Source organism: Pipistrellus kuhlii, unplaced genomic scaffold (assembly GCF_014108245.1).
Source record: "Pipistrellus kuhlii isolate mPipKuh1 unplaced genomic scaffold, mPipKuh1.p scaffold_m20_p_16, whole genome shotgun sequence".
Lineage (NCBI taxonomy): Eukaryota > Metazoa > Chordata > Mammalia > Chiroptera > Vespertilionidae > Pipistrellus > Pipistrellus kuhlii.
In genome coordinates this window covers 21,101,994-21,122,380 of record NW_023425471.1, presented here as the reverse complement: position 1 = coordinate 21,122,380, position 20,387 = coordinate 21,101,994, and positions in this window count along the sequence as shown.

Below are 20,387 nucleotides of genomic sequence, written 5' to 3'. Positions count from 1 at the left end.
ACCAGGCCTCTATCCTATCTAATAAAAGAGTAATATGCAGATAGACCATCACTCCAACACACAAGATCAAGATTGCTGCCCCCATGTCGTCAAAGATCCTGCCCCTATGTGGACACAAGTTGGCCAGCAGGGGAGGGCAATTGAGAGGGACCAGGCCTTCAAGGGAAGGCAGTTGTGGATGATCAGACAAGGAAGGGAGGGCAGTTGGAGGTGATCAACCCTGTAGGGGTGACCAGACTGGCAGAGGATGGAAGTTGGGGGCAAACAGGCTGGCAGGGGAACAGTTAGACATCAATCAGGCTGGCATGGGAATGATCAGGCTGGTAGGCAGAAGCAGTTAGGGACAATCAGGAAGGCAGGCAGCTAAGCAGTTGGGAGCCAGCAGTCCTAGATTATGAGAGAGATGTCTGACTGCCCGTTTAGGTCCAACAGGCAGTTGGACATCCCTCGAGGGGTCCCAGATTAGAGAAGGTGCAGGCTGGGCTGAGGGACACTACCACCTCCTCCTCCCTACCTCCCCTGCCCCATGCATGAATTTCATGCACCAGGCCTCTAGTTAATTTATAATTATAGAAAAAAGTCCATTCATCTTTATACATATACTAGGGGTCCAGTACACAGATTAATGTACAGATGGGATCCCTCTGCCTGGCCTTTGGGAATCAGGTCAAAACAAGTTCTCTGACTTTCCCCAAGGGGTCCCGGATTGCCAAAGGGTAGTACTCAGGTGACACACCACAGAATTGGGTTTCCTTCTCTCTGGTTCTGGGTGCATTATCTGAAAACTGCAGCTGCCAAGTCACCCAAGCTTGGCAGCTCCTGTGTTGAGCATCTGCTCCCTGGTGGTCAGTATGTCATAGCTACTGGTAGGACAGTCAAATGGTTGGCCAGTTGGCTGGTCACTTAGACATTTATATATATAGACTAGGGACCTGGTGCATGAAATTCATGCACATTAAAAGGGAATTAATTAGAGGAAATATTTTAATAGTACTATTTGCCCTTTCTTTATAATAGAAATGTCAAAGATGAAAGAAAATTAGTAAAATGTATATGAAAATATTCCTCCTGTCAGAGTCTGAGGCATGCCATGGGAATCAGAGTTAAGACCCTACCCACCCATGTGTGCCTCAAAATTGCTCAAGACCCAGACCCAGCCAGCACCACGCCCATTGGGCTAGATTCAGAACCAGCCAGTCCCATCTGTGTCAAGCCCTACCAGGTTGAGGGCACAGCCTTAGGTCACCTGGCCCTGCACTGGGGTGGAATGCCTGGCCTAAGGTCCCCCAGTCCGGTCGGGGAGTATACCATGAGGTACCCTGGCCCAGGCCAAGGGTGAGGTCTGAGGTCCCCCATCAAGCTTCACCAGGTGAGGGGTACAACATCAAGCCCTCCAGCCTGGAGCCAAGGTAGAGTGTGTGGCTTGAGGTCCCCATCAAGCTCCATCAGGTAGGGGGTGCAGGTTCCCTGGCCCAGCATCAGGGTGGGGGCATGGCCTGAGGTCCCCCGGCCCAGGCTGAGGCAGGGGCACATCTTGAGGTCCCCTGGCAAGCCCCACAAGTTGGGGTTGCAATCTGAGGTCCCCCTTCAAGCCCCACATGGCAGGATACATGGCCTCAGATCACTTGGCTTGGCCTGAGGTCCCCCAGACTGGTGCTGGGGTGTGGGTTGTGGCACGAGTTCCCCTGGTCCAGCGCTGGGGCATGGGGGCACAGACTGAGGTCCCTTGTCAAGCCCAGTGGGCTGGGGATGCAGTCTCAGGTCCCCTACCTTGGCCCAGCACCACGCAGCCTCAGAACCCTGCTGATTGCTCATTAAGGCTTATTACATGGAACTCAGCCTCTGCTGTGGTGCAGCCATCTTATGTTATGGAATCCCTGCCTCCACTGTGGGCACAGCCATCTTGTTATGGAGTGATGGTCAATTTGCATATCCCCTCTTTATTAGATAGGATAACACCTACATCTGTATTAACCATAATGAATCTCAGTGCTATTATCTAAATTAAATTTCCTGATTGGTTGTTTTGGTAGATCTAAAACTAAAAAAAAAAAAAAAAAAACTTTAACATTTTTATTATCTTGAACATAATAGTAACAATAAATATTGCTTTGATTATTATTTTCTACTTTAATCTTGTGGAAGAATCATTAATAAACTATCTCATAGTTACTAATAGTTAGAATTGGCTAATTATTTTTAAATGATTATAAGTGATCCAAACTATACTGAAAAAAAAAAAGGTTATAAGCTAATTAGACCAGGTAGACTGGACATCTTCTGGTTGTCCAGTCCTCCTTCTGGACAAAGCCATGGTGGTGGGGACTGAGACAGAGGCAGTAGGGGCAATCAGGTCAGCAGGGGAGGGCAGTTAGGAATGATCAGGCTGGCAGGCAGAAAGGTTAAGGGTGATCAGGCAGGCAGGCAGGTAAGTGATTAGGAGCCAACAGTCCAGGATTCCAGGACTGTGAAAGCGATGTCTGAGGGGTCCCAGATTGAAGAGGGTGCAGGCCAGGTTAATCCTCCCACCATGAATGAACTTTGTGCACTGGGCCTCTAGTATGAGATAAAACACTTCTGAATCTGAACAGCTCACATTACTGTTTTTATTCATCTTAATACATCATTTTATACACTTACTTTGTAAAGTGAAAAAATACACTTCAAAATTATTTAAAATATAGATCTCCTTTAAAGTTTAGCATAGATTCAGGTGTTGGTTTTAAATTGTCAGCATATTCAAATTTAAGAAATGTGTTGTACAAAAATCATATTTATGTTTCTCAGTGGACCAAAAATTAAAAAGATAAACAGAGAAAAAAATTTCCCTTTTGACAAGGGAGAAACTTGTCAGGTTTCCAATTCTCTTTGACTTTGGTGATAACAAATCAGTTGTTAGTGAAACTTTGAAGATAATTTAGTGGAAAAGTGATTTATGTTCTTTTAATATGATGCCCATTTTTACTCTTTTTGTTGCTCTTCCATAAAAACATGACTCCTTTGAAAAATCCCCACAGGCAATAGTTATGGAGGTCTGCATTTTTAAATATGAAAATTAAAAAAAAATAAGCCAAGGAAAATCTTCATTAAATACTTGAGCAAGACATTTCTCTTGACAACTTAGAGATGCCCAAAACGTATGGAACTTAAACGTAAGTTTCCAAAGATAACAGAGGAAAAAAGAGAAGGAAAAAAATGAAGTGGCATTGCTTCCCACAGCTTTTAGGTGTCTCAGGGGAGCTACCCTTGACTCTTAATCTTCTGTTCTGTCTTCCAATTCTGGGCTTCCCATAAGGTACTTAGGTTCTAACCACTGTGAGGAACTGTCCTCCTTTGACTTTCAGAAACCTGCTTGAAGCTCCAAGTGATCCACAGTTTGTGTCTGTCTCCACAGGACTTGACAGCAAGCAAGAGGGGCCGATATGCCCTCCAACGTAACTTTATTAGCAGCATGGGGCCCAGGGCTGTGTCAGCAAACTTCCCCTGGTTCCTTGGGCTCCACCTCTGCACACCTTTTCCTGCTAGCTAGCTGTTGATTTTAATCAGGCACAAGCCTGTTTCTGAAAGGGCTTTAGGCAGGAGAGGTGCTATTTAGATTTCAGTGAATGTGGTTGGTGTCTTTCCCTGTCCCAGAGCTACTCCTCCATGAATGGCCCAACAATATTACTCTGCTCTTGCTTGGGCAAAGTTGTTTGCTTGCAGTCCAGAGGGATCAGCTGGTAACCTGGAGTTTCTATCAGCTCTCCCACTAGAGGAAGTACCAGTCAGGTTCCCAGGACAGTAGCGGGGGGGGGGGAGGGAAGGCTTGTTGAGCAATCCAATTAGTCACACTCTCTGAGTCTGTTCAAACCCACAGGCTTGGCCTATGCTTTTTCCTCTGAAAGGGTCAAAATGCAGAATGTGGCAGCAAATAGATGAGTCTTTTGTTGTTTCAATCAGCCTCTTTAAGTCTTTTGATTGAATAACTTTGTTTATTTATAAAAATTTAGTGTATTTGTATACTACAATAGTAGACTACAGTAAAGCTTTTAACTACATGGATCATTAAAAACTATCTGTTGCTCTGAAGTAAATGAGTGTAACTTAGAAATTCATTGTCCTTATGTGTAACATATATGTGAACATGAAGCTTAACAGTACAGAATATGGAGACAGAACTATTTCCTATAGGCAAAGTTGTCAGACAAGGGTGTATTTTATCTCCCTATTTATCTCTAGGCAGAACATATACAAAGAAACTCTGGATTACACTCAGAGGAAAAGGGAGTGAAAATTGGTGGAAATAATTTAAGACACACAGATGACACTATCTTACTAGCAGAGAATAGCAAGATGTTAAACTATTTCTAGTGAAAATGACAGAAGACAGCACCAAAGCAGAATTTCATTTGAACATGAGGAGGGGGGAAAAATCATGACTAGTGAAGAAGTACAAAATTTTAATATAGATAATAAAGATATCAAAATCGCTAAAGATTTTGATTACCTTGTTTTAGGCATCAATTCAAGTGAAGGTTGTAGCTAGGAAATCAAGATAAGGCTGAATCTCAGAAGTGCAGCAATGGAAGAATTAGGAAATACCATTAGAGCAAAAATCTATTATTAGAGACCAAGGCTAAAATCATCTGTACCCTCATATTCCCAATTGCCATGTAAAGATGTAAAAGTTGAAGAGTGAAGAAGGCTGATAAAATTAAAATTGATTCATTTGAAATATGGTGTTGGAAGAGAGATCTTCAGATACCCTGGGCCACTATAAAGAAGCACACATGAGTCCTGGAGGCTATTAAGTCTGAAACATTACTGGCAACAAAAACATAAGAAAACTGAAGTTGTACTATTAATAGTTTGGGCACATTTATGAGAAGGCAGGGGTCTTTGGAAAAGACAATTGTGCTGGGAAAGATATAGGGAAGCAAGAACAGAGGAGTACCAAATATGAGATGGATTGACTCCATAGAAGAAGCCATAGTCATGAGTCTACAGGAGCTGAGCAGGGTTGTTGAGGACATACACTGTGGATATCACTTATTCATAGGGTTGTTAGAAGTCAATGTCAACTCAATGGCATGTAACACATACAGGTACAGGTACTTATTTTCATTTTATTAATTGTTTCCTGGCTGATTTTTTAGGGTTTTTTTTTTCTGTTCTTTCTTTCTCTCTTCTTTCTTTCAAGGCTTATGTTATGTTTAGATGTTTTTTCCTCATTTTCTTTTGGGTATCTACTATAAGTTAGGCTTTGTTTTTTCTGTGAGGTTCATATGTAACATCCTATGTATATTTTAAGTTGAAAGCAACTTAAATTTAAACACATTCCAAAACTACATTTTAACTGTCCCATCATGTAGTATTTTTTGGATGTCAAAATTCACATCTTTTTTATTTTATGCATCCTCTAACTAATTATTATAGGTTTAGTTAATTTTATTGTTTTTATCTTTAACCTTCATACTATTTACAGTGTCTAATCCACTACTTTGAATATATATTTACTTTTACAAGTGAGATTTTTTACTTTTCTATGTTTTCTTGTTATTAATTAATCCAATTTTCCTCAGCTTAAAAAAAAAGCCTTTTTAATATTTCTCACAAAGCAGGTTTAATGCTGATAAATTCCTTTAGCTTTTGCCTGTCTGGAAAACACTTTATCTCTCCTTCAATTCTGAATAATAACTTTGCTAGGCAGAATAGTCAACATTTTGCAGGTCATTGATCCATTATTCTGCTTCATCCACATTGCTGTTGAAAACCTCTAATACATTTTTTTTTCATTTAAATTACTGTATTCTTCAGCTTTGTAACTTCTGTGTGGTACTGTATTATATTTTTTTAATGTTTTTTGTTGAAGGCCTCACTGTTTTCACCTATTCTTTTCAAGTTTAGTGATCATCTTTATGACCATTTCTCTTAAATCTTTATCAGTATATTACTTATCTCTACAACGTTAAGGTACCATACATTTTCTGAAGATTATTTGGTTCTTTGTTTGAAACATTTTTCTTCATAGTTTTTACTCTCTGTTTTTGTTTCTATGTATTAGTTAAAAGAGCTACTTTTTTCCATCTTGAAAAAAGTGACCTGTATGAGTGATGGACCTTATTGTTCAAATGTGCCCTAGCTCTTGGATTTTTCTTGAATCTTTATGATTCTCTAAGTTAGGGGTGTCGAACTCAATCAGAGAAGGGGCCAAAATCTAATATCCAGCCTAAATTGCGGGCCGAATGGTTTACTGAACAGTCATAAACTGTCATTGTGATGGAAACGCAGCGGAGTGCAGTGATGACAGCACGGTGCGGGCCACAGTGCAAGGCCTGGCGGGACGGATTTTGCCCGCGGGCCTTGTGTTTGACACATGTGCTCTAAGTGGCCCAATTTATTCTTAATTGCTCCCATTTTTGTGGTTGTGCCAAGAACTAAGGGAGATAGTTTACACAGTACCTTGTTTCAAGATAATTAAAAGCCAGACTCCCTGTGTCCTCTGATTCTTCCCTGGCTTGATGCTGGGTGTAATGTCTGTCTTAAGACTGACTGCTCTGGAGTCTATCAATTTTCTGATTTGTTGTGTTCAACAGAACAGAACTAATGATGGAAAATCTAAAAACATAATCACTTTCCACTCCAAGATCAAAGATTCTGTTTATTAAGGTCCGCTATCGTGCCAATAATTGTCTTTCAAATGATACATAACTATTTGCTGGAGTTGGCATAGCCTTGCTTCAGAGTTGTGATCCTCACACTGGGGCTTGCAAAAAAAATCATGGTATCTCACCAACGTTGTAGTGTCTAAGAAATCATATCTCCTAAGTAACAAAAATTCTTGAACTACAGCACAGATATTGTTCAGGGACCATTCCTGCTATGAGCTCTACTCAAAGATGACAGCATTTAGCATCATCTAGTTAATGGGCTACAGTACTTCTAGGTGAAAAATATAGCATTAAAAACTGTTTGACATTGAAATTGGGTATCAAAAGAACTGGTGGCCCAGAAAGAAGCTCACTACAGTCTGATTCGTATACCTTTGGGCATAACGATTATTGCTTGTCTCAGTTTTTATTCTTATAAGTATATTTCCAGTAGGACATGATCTCACTCATCTAGGAGAAATGGTGAACAACATAGACTGATGAACAAGAACAGACCCAGAGATAAGAAGCCATTGGTCAGACTGTTGGACCTCAAAGGGAGGGTGGGGATAAAAGGGAGAGATCAACCAAAGGACTTATATGCACACATATGAGCCTAACCAGTGGTCAAGGAAAATAGGGGCGGGGGGCATGAGTGGGGGATTGTATTGGAATGGGGGGTTGAAGACAAATTTGTGATACCTTAATCAATGAAAAAATTAATTAAAAAAACTCAAAGAACCTACTAGGTTCTGTGCTTTTTTTTTTTTTTTTAAATGCAAGATGCAGCTATTTGCATTTTACTTTGGAGGAGATATCCGTTTCTGATTTTTAGATTCCTAAAAATTTCAACAAAGTTGCAAGTTTCTGAACCTATATATATTTTAAATTTCATTCTGTAATATACATGAGTCTTACAAAGGCTTCTAGTGAACTTATCATTTCTTGCTCATCATTATTAAATTGGCATAATGATTAATGTAAGTTATCAGTATGATGATTTGTGGGATGCCTGGGTTCTTTCTATCTATTTGAGTGTATTATTACAAAAGATGGGAAACTTAACACAGTCCGGAGGAAGATTTGTAAAGAAAAATTGTTATACTAGAGGCCTAATGCATGAAATTTGTGCAAGAGTAAGTCTTTCTTCCCCCAGATGCTGGCACCTGGGACCCGGGGTTTCCTTTGCAGCCCAGGCTTCATCCTGAAGGTCATCCAGAAGGACATTAGGTCTAATTAGCATGTTATACTTTTATTATAATATTACAGATTTGAATGTAATCTATTTCTGATTATTTCTTGTTGTTATGGAAAATAATGGATTTACCATATCAATGGCTGCATACTATATAGCTTTGTACTTATTAATATGATCTAGCAATAATACTATGTTTAGCACACCAGTTGCAATTATGAATACTTTTTAGTTAAATTTGTAGTAATCTTCAATCACTTCTTAGGAGCCACACATTTATGCAAGGACTCAACTGGCAAATTAAATGGAGGTATGATAGGGACCACACCATCGCATGTCTTTATATATTATAGTTTTTAAGGTTGTAAAACATACATGGCATGAAATGTACCTCTTATTTTTCAATTAAATGCACCATTTAGTGGCTTTAAATATGGTCATACTACTGTGAAACCATCAGCACTATCTCTAGAATTATTTCATTATTGTAAACTAAAATTCTATAGAAGAGAAATTATTAAGTCCTTCTTTAAGCCCCTGGAAAACTTCATGCCAGCTTTATGTTTCTATTAATTTGACAATTCTAGGTACATCATATAAATATAATAGATGTATAATTTGTGTATGGTTTATTTCACTTAGTATAATCAATATTGTAGTCATATTTATGACCTGCTTAGGGACACATTCCTGATAGCCTTCACAAATGCTGGGTCCCCTGGGGCCTTCTATGGAAGATTATTCTCTTTTGAGTGTTATGATATTGCATTATGTATCCATTACAACATGCTTATTTCCATAAGCATGTTTATTTTTTCTTCTGTTGTTTGTTACAGCAGCTTGGTTGTTTACTATATTACTCGGATTTTACTATTGTTTTCTGCAGGCCTCTAAGCATCATATAAGATGAGGATTTTCTTCATTAACTAGGATCTTTTCCAAGATGTTAAAATATGTATTCTAAGAAAATGTCTTCAACTGAATAAATTAGCACTATATTCAGTTTTATTTATTTATTTATTTTAATTTAAGTTCTTTGTTGTTTAATGTATTACATAAGTCACTTTTTCCCCCATTGACCACTCCCAGGCAGCCCCCAATCTCCAACACATGCCCTCACCCCCCAACAATGTCCTTGGTTATGCTCATATGCATGCATACAAGTCCTTTGGTTTATTTTTACCCCCTCACCCTCCACCTTCCCTGATAGGTTGTACAACCTATTCAATGCTTCTATAACTCTGGTTCTGGTTGCTTTGCTTTTCTCTTCTTTTCTTTTCTTTTCTTTTCTTTTCTTTTCTTTTCTTTTTTCATCACTTTATGCTGTTCATTATATTCCACAAATGAGTGAAATCATGTGGTATTTATCTTTCTCCCACTGGCTTATTTCCCTTAGTATAATATTCTCCAGTTCCATCCATGCTGTTGAAAATGGTAAGAATTATTTATTTGTTACAGCAAGGTAGTATTCCATTGTGTAGATATACCACCATTTTTTAATTGACTCAACCACTGGTGGGCATTTAAGATGTTTCAAAATCTTAGCAATTATAAATTGTGCTTCTACAATATGAACATAGGGGTGCATATATCCTTTCTGATTGGTGTTTCTATTTTCTTGGGGTATATTTCTAAAAGTGGAATTACTGGGATAAATGGAAGTTCCATTTTTAATTTTTTGAGAAAAATTCCATACTGTTTTCCGCAATCACTTCCCCAGTCTGCATTCCCACCAGCTGTGCGAGTGTTCCTTTTTCTCTGCATCCTCGCCAGCTTTTGTCCTTTGTTGATTTGTTGATGATAGCCATTCTGACAGATGTGAGATGGTACCTCATTGTCATTTTGATTTTCATATCTCAGGATTTTATGTCTCTTGGCCTTCTGTATGTCCTCTTGTGAAAGGATTATATTTAGGTCCTTTCCCAATTTTGATTTGATTGTTTACCTTCCTTTGTTAAGTTGTATGAGTTCCCTAAAAATTTTGGAGATTAAACAGTTATCGGAGATAACATTGGCAAATATGTTCTGCCATGCAGTGGACTTCCTTGTTTTATTGGTGGTTTCTTTTGCTGTGCAGAAGCTTTTTATTTTGATGTAGTCCCGTTTAATTTTTTTCTTCAGAGTTTTCATTGCCATAGAAGTTGTGTCAGTAAAGATATTGCTAGGACAAATGTCTGCTAGTTTGCTGCCAATGGCTTCTTCTAACATTTTTATGATTTTCTACCTTATGGTTAAGTCCTTTATCCATCTGGAGTTTTTGTATATGGTGTAAGCTCTTGGTCTAGTTTAATTTTTTTGCATGTATCTGTCCAATTTTCCTAACACCATTTATCGAACTGATTGTCTTGACTCCATTGTATGTTCTTGCCTTCTTTGTCAAATATTAATTGAGCATAATGACTTGGGTTGATTTCTGGGTTCTCTGTTCTGTTCCATTGATCTATATGTTTCTTCTTGTGCCAGTACCAGGCAGTTTTGAGAACAGTGACTTTGTAATATAGCTTGATATCTGGTATTGTGATCCCTCCAACTTTGTTCTTATCATGATTTTTGCATCTATTCTGGGTCGTTTTTTATTCCAGATGAATTTTTTAGAGTTTCTTCTAGATATTTGAAGTATGCTGTTGGTATTTTAAGGGGGATTTCATTGAATCTACAGAGTGCTTTGGGTAGTATACACATTTTAATTATCTTGATTCTACCAATCCATGAACAGGGTATATTCTTCCATTTGTTTATGACTTCTGCTATCTCTTTTTTTTTTTTTTTTTTAGCATCCTATAATTTTCTGAGTACAGGTCCTTTACCTTCTTGGTTAAATTTATTCTTAGGCACCTTACATAGGACTGTCAGCTGATTTCTCAACAGAAACTATACAGTTCATAAGGGAGTGGCAAGAAATATTCAAAGTGATGAATAGCAAAAACCTGCAACCAAGAATACTCTACCCAGCAAAACTGTCATTTATAATTGAAGGTCAGATAAAGAGCTTCACAGACAAGAAAAAGCTAAAGGAGTTCATCACCACCAAACCAGTATTATGTTAAATGCTTAAGGGAATTTTTTAAAAAGAGGAAGAAGAAGAAAAAGGTAAAGATAACAATTATGAACAACAAAGTGACAACAAATACATATCTATCAACAATTGAATCTAAAAATCAAATGAATAAAAAATCTGAAGAACAGAATAAACTGGTAAATGAAATAGAATCAGGGACATGGAAATGGAACAGACTGATGATTCTCAGAAAGAAGGGAGTGTGTGTGTCATAGGGGGAGTGGTGAGGGCTTGGGCTGGGGTGGGAACCAGGTGTAGGGGAGCTATGGGAAGAAAAAAGAAGAAAAAATGTAATAATCTCAACAATAAAGATTAATTTTAAAAATATATATAACCAGCAGGGATTTTCATGCCTATGTGAATTCTCCATGTGCTTGTATTAAACTTTGACTTTCTCCCATTAATTTATCTCTGTTATTTTGGTTATTAGCCCAGTCTAGAATAACATAGGAAATGGGAAGAAAAGTGTTAATAATTTGTAAGCCACGTAATTTAGCAAGGTAGCCAAAAGGATTACTGGCTGAGACACTAATAGTCCCCTGGACTGATTCATTTGAGATCATGGACCTCTGACCACAGGAGACAGAGGTGATGAGCACCTTATCCTGTCCTCCTCTCTGACATCTCTGTAGAGTTTAGTGGAAACTGTAAGGGAGGAGTCTTTTTCACTCATCTAAATTTAGATTGACAGGAGAAAATATTTTTGAAATGAACTTCTTGGGCCTAACGATTCTTTTTGTTTGTTTTATTTGTTTTTATTGATCCTTTCCTCCCAAAGACGGTTATTTTTTTCTCTGTGGCTATATCTTTTTTTTTTTTTTTCAAGTGAAGAAAATACCATAGGGATAGAAAACAGGCATAGACTATTATTCCAGCTGGCCTCTAAGGCTGGGGAGTTAAGCTATTCTCTCCAGACCTATGTCTGTCCAAAGGTTGCTCTGAGTCCTTATTAAAAAAAAATTAAAAAAAGGATGAGGCTTTTTCTATGTCCTAATATCTTGGCTTGTGACTAGTGAAAACAGTTTCCCCTGGTCTGTATCATCTAGAATGTGCACTTACTAGGGTGCACACAGTGGCCAGTTGAATAACCTGGGGTTAGGAATATATCTTTGTCCAGCTGTGCTAGCTCTCAGGGAAGTTTGTCATAAGCCTCCCCAGTCCATGAGGTACCTTTGTTATTTACACCTTTGTTACTTGTTAATGATGGAAAAATCCCATTCCAGTATTGCCTGGCTGGTGCCACAAATGAGAATGTTTGTGGTTGGAGGTGACATTGGTTGATAAAATTACCTAGGTTTAATTTTATCTTGTGGGAGGCCAGAGACCCCATATGCACCCCATCATCCTGACTACCTGTGTAAGGAGGGTCTTTTTTTTTCCCCTCTGACTTTATTTGAGGGTGAACTTTTGAATCTCTGAGGGTTGCATTCCTTGCACTCTTTATAGAAGCCTTTGTTTGCTTGGCTAAGCTATAAAAAGGCTTATTGGTTGAATCATTACAAAATTCTGTCACAGGCCAGATGGTGGATGTTTTTAATTGGAAAAATTTCTAACTTAAAATTTTTTTAGAGAGCTCTCATATTGGTATAATTGGCCATTAAGGTATCTTTAATAAGATGGAGGAACAGAAATTTATACCAAAATCAAAGACCACTATTAACCCTTCAGATATTTATAAGTATTGTAAAACAAATAATTATAACATTGGACATCCAATTACCCTGCGCACGCACACACAAACACACAAATACACACACACACAAAAACAAAAACAAAACAAAACAAAAAAAACACAAAAACAAAACAAAACAAAAACACAAAAATATAACTTGTCCTAAGTCTTCTGAATTTGTTATTTAGCTTTTCAGGTCTTACAGATGCTAATTAGATTAATTAACAAGAGTTTAAAACAAACACAGAAGGGAAAGTTAAAGATTTCCCAACAGGGTGGACATTTTTAAAAGGTTATTGAGATATGTTTATGATAATTGGTATATTTGAACAGGTTTTGAAGGATTTAATAACTGATCAGAAGTTTGAAAAATTGAAAGTTGATTTTGCAAAGTCTGATGAGAATATATTGAGACTCTCAACAAGTATTCATGGTGGGTAATCAGTAATATAAATGAGATTCAAGTAATTGGGGGGGAAAACTGGCACTTGGAGAGGGAATCTGAGGGCTAGATATCAAAGGTAAATGGATTAAGCAAAAATAAATATATAAACTCATTGACACAGGCATCAATATTGAGATTGTTAGAGATAAAGTAGGGTTGGGGAGTATAAAGGGGAAAGGGAATAAATAGTGATAAAAGGATACTTTACTTTAAGTTGGGAACATACAATACAATATACAGATGATGTATTTTAGAATTGTTCACCTGAAACCTAGGTAATTTTATCAACCAATGCCACCCCAATAAATTCAATAATAAGTAAAAAATAAATAAAAACACAGCAGCTAACTTGTCAATGCCTGATATCTCCCACTCCTCTCTTTCTTCTTTCAAAATTGTAAAGGGCTAGTGAAAAATCTGTGTCTTCTTTATAATTATTAATATTTCTGCTTATATGTATGATCTGTTTGTGATATCTTACTTTGTTTGTGTTCATATATAGTGTGTGTTCTGCTTCCAATAGTATCTCTATATTATAATACTTTATTGGCTTAAGATAATGTTTATCTAAATTAAGATATATAAATTATCTCAAATATTTTTTATGATCAAATGATCTGGGAAAGTTATTGATTTGTGATAAGAAATTCTGAGAGAAAATTTTATATATGGTGAAGCTAAATAATATTGAAATAAAATTAATTAGGTAAATGAACTTAAATATCATAATTAAGCTAATACAGAATTAATTTTATTTTCCCTTTGTTAAAAGAACAGTTTTTCTATACTTATTGTTCTACACTAGATAAGATATATAACATTTTTTACCTAGAAAACAAAGATTCTGGTTTTTTATTATTTATTTATTTATTTTAAAAATATATATTTCATTCATTTTTTTTTTTACAGAGAGGGAGAGGGATAGAGAGCTAGAAACATTGATGAGAGAGAAACATCGATCAACTGCCTCCTGCACACCTTCCACTGGGGATGTGCCCGTAACCAAGGTACATGCCCTTGACAGGAATTGAACCTGGGACCCTACAGTCCACAGGCTGATGCTCTATCCACTGAGCCAAACCAGTTTCAGCAATTCTGGTTTTTAAAAATATTTCTGAGACATATTGTCTTTTTTTAGTTTTATTTTTAAAACTTTATTGTTGAAAGTATTACATATGTCCTCCTTTTCCCTCATTAAACTCTTCTAGGCTGCCCCTGCCCCCTAAACCCAGGCCTTCACCACCCTATTGTCTGTGGCCATGAATTATGTATATATGCATACAAGTTCATTGGTTGATCTCTTCACACCCATCCAACCTCTCCTGCATTCCCTCTGAGGTTCAACAGTCTATCATGCTTCTATGTCTCTGGGTCTATTTTGATCATCAATTTACTTTGTTCATTACCATATGGCAGATTCCACTTATGAGTGAGATCATGCAATACCTATCTTTCTCTGACTGGGTTATGTAGCTTTGTATAATACTCTCCAGGTCCTCCCATGCTGTTTTAAATGGTAAGAATTCTTTCCTTTTTACAACTGCATAGTATTCCATTGTGTAAATGTACCACAGCTTTTTATTCACTCACCTTCTGATGGGTACCTGGGCTATTGCACTGCCATGAACATAAGGATGCAAATAGATTTTCTGATTGGTGTTTCAGATTTCTTAGGATATATTGCTAGTACTGGGATCACTAGGTCAAATGGGAGTTCCATTTTTAATTTTTTGAGGGAACTCCATACTGTTTTCTATAATGACTGTAACAGTCCGCATTCCCATCAGCAGTGTACTAAGGTTCCTTTTCTCCACATGCTTTCCAACACTTGTTATTTGTTGGTTTGTTGATGATAGCCACTCCGATAGGTGTAAGGTGACACCTCATTGTCATTTTAGTTTGCATCTCTCAAATGATTAGTGACTTTGAGCATTTTTTCATATGCCTCTTGACCTTCTGTATGTCCACTTTAGAGAAGTGTCTATTTAGGTTTTTTTTCCCATTTTTTAATTGGACTGTTTGTCTTCCTTTTGTTAAGCTTGATAGCTTGATGGCAGCTCCCTATATATTGGAGAGAAACCCCTTATTTGATACATCATTGACGAATAGTGTGTTAATTACATCATCTATTACTTAAGAAAACAATCTTTACAATTCTACGAAAGTTTTGCAAACCTGTATGATACCTTTTATTGTCAATTTGGGTAAATGAACAATTTACTGTTGTTTCATAGTTTTCTATATGATCTTTTAGTCAAGTATATTTGACAATCATCCAGGGTGCAAATTTTAGGATATTTTTCTTAACCTGAAAATGGCTTTGGGATATTACAGCATGCTCCTGAAATACTTAATTTGTTTTCTCTCTTCTTACAAAAGAGAAATTTTAAACTAATCATGCCAATTTGTTGTGCTTAAAGTTGCATGAGAAATTATGTCAAACAAATAAATAATAATTTTATATATATATATATATATATATATATATATATATATATATATATAACTAAAATATATGTTCTACCAATTATATACAAATCTCTAAGAGTCTACTAAGTTCTGACATATTTCCATTGCAATTCTAATTGTTATCTTGGAAAGTTATATGTTACTGAAAAGCAAAGTATTTTTGTCAATTACACTTTAATCATATCTATAACCATGTCATTTTAAGTTTTATCATTAACAGTCGTTGTGTTCTGAAGCTTTTGTAAATATGCTTTATTTTAAAGATCCATTGAAAGAACTCTGAGTTATTCTAAATTATAGATTTTTGAGAATAAATGTGCAGATAAAACTGGTTTTGTTGGTCAAGGCTTTAACTGGAATGTCATGTATGAGAGACATGCATGGACTTGGATTCACCAGAAAGATTTGAGGAATGTTGGAAGCCAATAAAACTCCCTTGGAAATGTAACCTGGTACCTTACTTGCATACTTTGTTCAGAGCAGTTTTTCCAGGTATAGAACAGAAGTTGCTTTCCTACCAAATGGCAAAGAAAGAACATCAAGACATTTTAGGGATGTCAGGAATCAGGAATTCACCAGAGGTTTATAGGTATTGTAGGCAAAGCCTGATAGCAACTATGTAGCTTGGCTACTTAGCCTTGGGAGGATAATTAGAGTTAAATCTGGAGGTTCTTTATAAAAATTCAGCAAGGAAGATTTAAAAGAGCCTATATGATACATTTCTATTTTTGTGTTTCTGCAAATAATCTAGCCAAGTTTATTGCTTTTACATTAACAGATCCCACACATCTAACATCTGATGCCCTTTTGCCACCACCAATACATTTCCCTTTTTAGAATGAAAAATTATTTTGGATGTCCTTGGTTTTTTACATTTTTATCTTAATATTAGAATAAACTTGTCTATGTCTACAAAAAAAATACCCACCAACAACAAAATTACCAGGCTTTTGTGGTGTGCTTTCACAGCCCCTCCTGAATCAGTTAGAATGGAGAATTTAGATTGTATCTAAATGCCTAACCTGAATGGCATCATTGACCTCCTCTTAGCTAAGATGTTACATCCTTGGTTTATGACCCTTGTAAGTTGGGAATATTTAGGTAAATAGGTCTTGCAAGATGAGATAATTAAGGAAGGGTCAGTGACTTGATTATAGGCTAACAAGAATGTGCACTAAGGATACTGATTAACTAGGTACAGAGTCAGGCTGCTAGCCCCCTACTTTCTTTCACAAATATTTTCCTCAAATATAGTTAAATTGCAACCGTTACTACTTAAGCCTAGTTTCCAGGTGGGGTTGGCATTGATTAGTTGGCACCAGGGCAGGGATCCTGAGGTAAGCTGTGGCATAGCTTGTCAGGATTTACTGCTTTTCTGGACCTGGAGATGAAATAAAACTGAGGCCTAGATTTATTTCATGCCAGCCAGAAACTCATTGTCCTGGGGGATTAATGCTTAGAGGCTATTTTTTTAGCCCCCTTGTTTGTTTCCCCTCTAAAAAGGTCTATCCCAAATGACTAGCAACATGCCATCAGATGAAAGGTCAGAGGAGAGTCCAAACCCCATGACCAGCAATCTAAACCTAATGACTATCTATATACTATGGAAGGAAAGGTTACCCTGGGGATGAGATCCTTGTTTTTCCAGTTTTGACTGTTGCTAGGCATACAGGGCTTTCTGTCCTAACAACCTTCTGTACCTGGCCTATTGTCTTTGTTTTGCTCATGTCTATCTAACTGCCTACCACAGATAGAGGTTTAATAATATGAAATATAATACATAATTTTCCACTAAATCTATTCTAAATTTGCCCACTTCTCTGATTCTAATCAATGCCACCAAAGTTAATGTATTCATCATATATTCCTTGGTTCCTAATTCCTTTTCCTATCATCACTGTCTCAAAGTATCGGGTCTAGTAATAATTAATATCGTTTTTAAACATTCGTTTAAAATCTTGCTTGGCGTTGACTTGTATTGACATAACCTTCAAACACGTGGTATCTACAGAACGTGTGAAGTGCAATTAACAAGTTTTGCTTGAAAAAGTTTGTGTTTGGTTTGGTTTTTGTTGCAAAACTAGGGCTAAGAAGATGGCGGATGAAGAGCATATTCGGCACTGCATGTTTTACGAGTTCCAATTAGGAAGGCTGCAAAAAACATCTGTAGTGCTCTTGGTCAAGATGCAGTTAGCGCCAGAAAATGCCAGCGTTGGTTTGAGAAATTTCGCGAGGGGAATTTTTTGTTAGATGACAAGCGTGGTCGAGGCCGTGTGTCCAATTTTGATCAAGAAGCTCTTCAAGCTCTTTTGGTGCAAAATCCTCAAATTACCCAACAAGAGCTTGCGACAACTTTAAATTGTTCACATAAAAAAAATTTCCAATCAATTGCGTGCACTTGGCAAGGTCCAAAAGTTTGGAAAATGGGTTCCTCATGAGTTGACCAACAACAACCATAATCAAAGAGTCACAACTTGCAGTTCGCTCCTCTCTCATCAAAACCGTTTGCTGTTTTTAGAGAAAATTGTTACCGGAGATGAACAATGGGTGGTGTATGTTAATTTGAAAAGGTGGCCTCAATGGTTGGACAAAAATGAGGCTCCGCAGCCCACGCCAAAACCTGACTTGCATGCGAAAAAAGTGATGTTGTGTGTTTGGTGGAATTTTAAAGGAATTCTTCATTATGAACTTTTACCATCTACCCAAACCATTACAAGTGCAGTGTATAGTGCCCAATTGGAAAGGTTAGCCCAAGCTTTAAGAGAAAAAGAACCTGCGCTGATTAATCGGAAGGGCGTAATTCTTCACCACGATAACGCACGACAGCATACTGCAAGAATCACTGCTGAAAAACTGCGCCAGGTGGAATGGGAAGTTCTCCCTCAACCTGCATATTCTCCTGATATTGCCCCTTCCGATTACCATTTGTTTCATTCTTTGCAAAACTTTCTTCTTGGAAAAAAATTTAATAATGAAGAATGCCTCAAAAATGCATTGACCGAATTTTTTGCATCAAAATCACAAGAATTTTACAACAGAGGGATTAAAATGCTTCCTGAGCATTGGGCACAAGTAGTAGAAAACAACGGCAACTACATTGTTGATTAAATTTTGTTGTATTGTTTAAATAAATTCGATTTAAAAAAGTATTAGAAAACGACATTAATTATTACTAGACCTAATACTTCACCAAATAGTTTGTATCACATAGTATAATCAACCGCATATTAGTAGTAATTATATTGAAACTATTTTATTGATTGATAATATGTTTGTAATAAAATTATTAATATCAAATGTTGAAATATATACATATATATCCTATATAATAAAGAGGGGGTATGCAAATTGACCATCACACCCTCACAAGATGGCTGCCTACAACAAGTCCAGCAGGGGAGTTAGTGAGGGATGACCAAACAACTGAACAGGAAGGCTGCATGAGGTGACCAGGCTGGTGGGGGAGGGGAGCATAGGGGCAACCAGGCCAGCAAGAGGGGGCAGTTAGGGGTGACCAAGCTGGCAGAGGGCAGCAGTTGAGGGTGACCAGGCTTGCAGGGAGGCAGTTAGGGGCAACCGGGCCAGTGGAGAGTGCAGTTGGGGGTGACCAGACTGTAGGGGGGCAGTAAGGGGTGACTAGGCTGGTGGGGGGAAGTTGGGGGCAACCATACCAGCAGATGTGGCAGTTATGGGCCATCAGGCTGGCATGCAGAGGCAGTGAGTGAGGGGTGGTAAGGCCAGCAAGGGAGGGCAGTTTGGGGCAACCAGGCAAGCAGGCAGGTGAACTATTAGGTCTAGTAATAATTAATATCGTTTTCTAATACTTTTTTAAATCGAATTTATTTAAACAATACAACAAAATTTAACCAACAATATAGTGCCGTTGTTTTCTACTACTTGTGCCCAATGCTCAGGAAGCATTTTAATCCCTCTGTTGTAAAATTCTTGTGATTTTGATGCAAAAAATTCGGTCAATGCATTTTTGAGGCATTCTTCATTATTAAATTTTTTTCCAAGAAGAAAGTTTTGCAAAGAATGAAACAAATGGTAATCGGAAGGGGCAATATCAGGAGAATATGCAGGTTGAGGGAGAACTTCCCATTCCACCTGGCGCAGTTTTTCAGCAGTGATTCTTGCAGTATGCTGTCGTGCGTTATCGTGGTGAAGAATTACGCCCTTCCGATTAATCAGCGCAGGTTCTTTTTCTCTTAAAGCTTGGGCTAACCTTTCCAATTGGGCACTATACACTGCACTTGTAATGGTTTGGGTAGATGGTAAAAGTTCATAATGAAGAATTCCTTTAAAATTCCACACAACATCACTTTTTTCGCATGCAAGTCAGGTTTTGGCGTGGGCTGTGGAGCCTCATTTTTGTCCAACCATTGAGGCCACCTTTTCAAATTAACATACAGCACCATTGTTCATCTCCGGTAACAATTTGCTCTAAAAACGGCAAACGGTTTTGACGAGAGAGGAGCGAACTGCAAATTGTGACTCTTTGATTATGGTTGTTGTTGGTCAACTCATGAGGAACCCATTTTCCAAACTTTTGGACCTTGCCAAGTGCACGCAATTGATTGGAAATTGTTTTTTGTGAACAATTTAAAGTTGTCGCAAGCGCTTGTTGGGTAATTTGAGGATTTTGCACCAAAAGAGCTTGAAGAGCTTCTTGATCAAAATTGGACACACGGCCTAGACCACTCTTGTCATCTAACGAAAAATTTCCCTCGCGAAATTTCTCAAACCAACGCTGGCATTTTCTGGCGCTAACTGCATCTTGACCAAGAGCACTACAGATGTTTTTTGCAGCCTCACGTGCTTTTCTTCCTAATTGGAACTCGTAAAGCATGCGGTGCCAAATATGCTCTTCATCCGCCATCTTCTTAGCCCTAGTTTTGCAACAAAAACCAAACCAAACA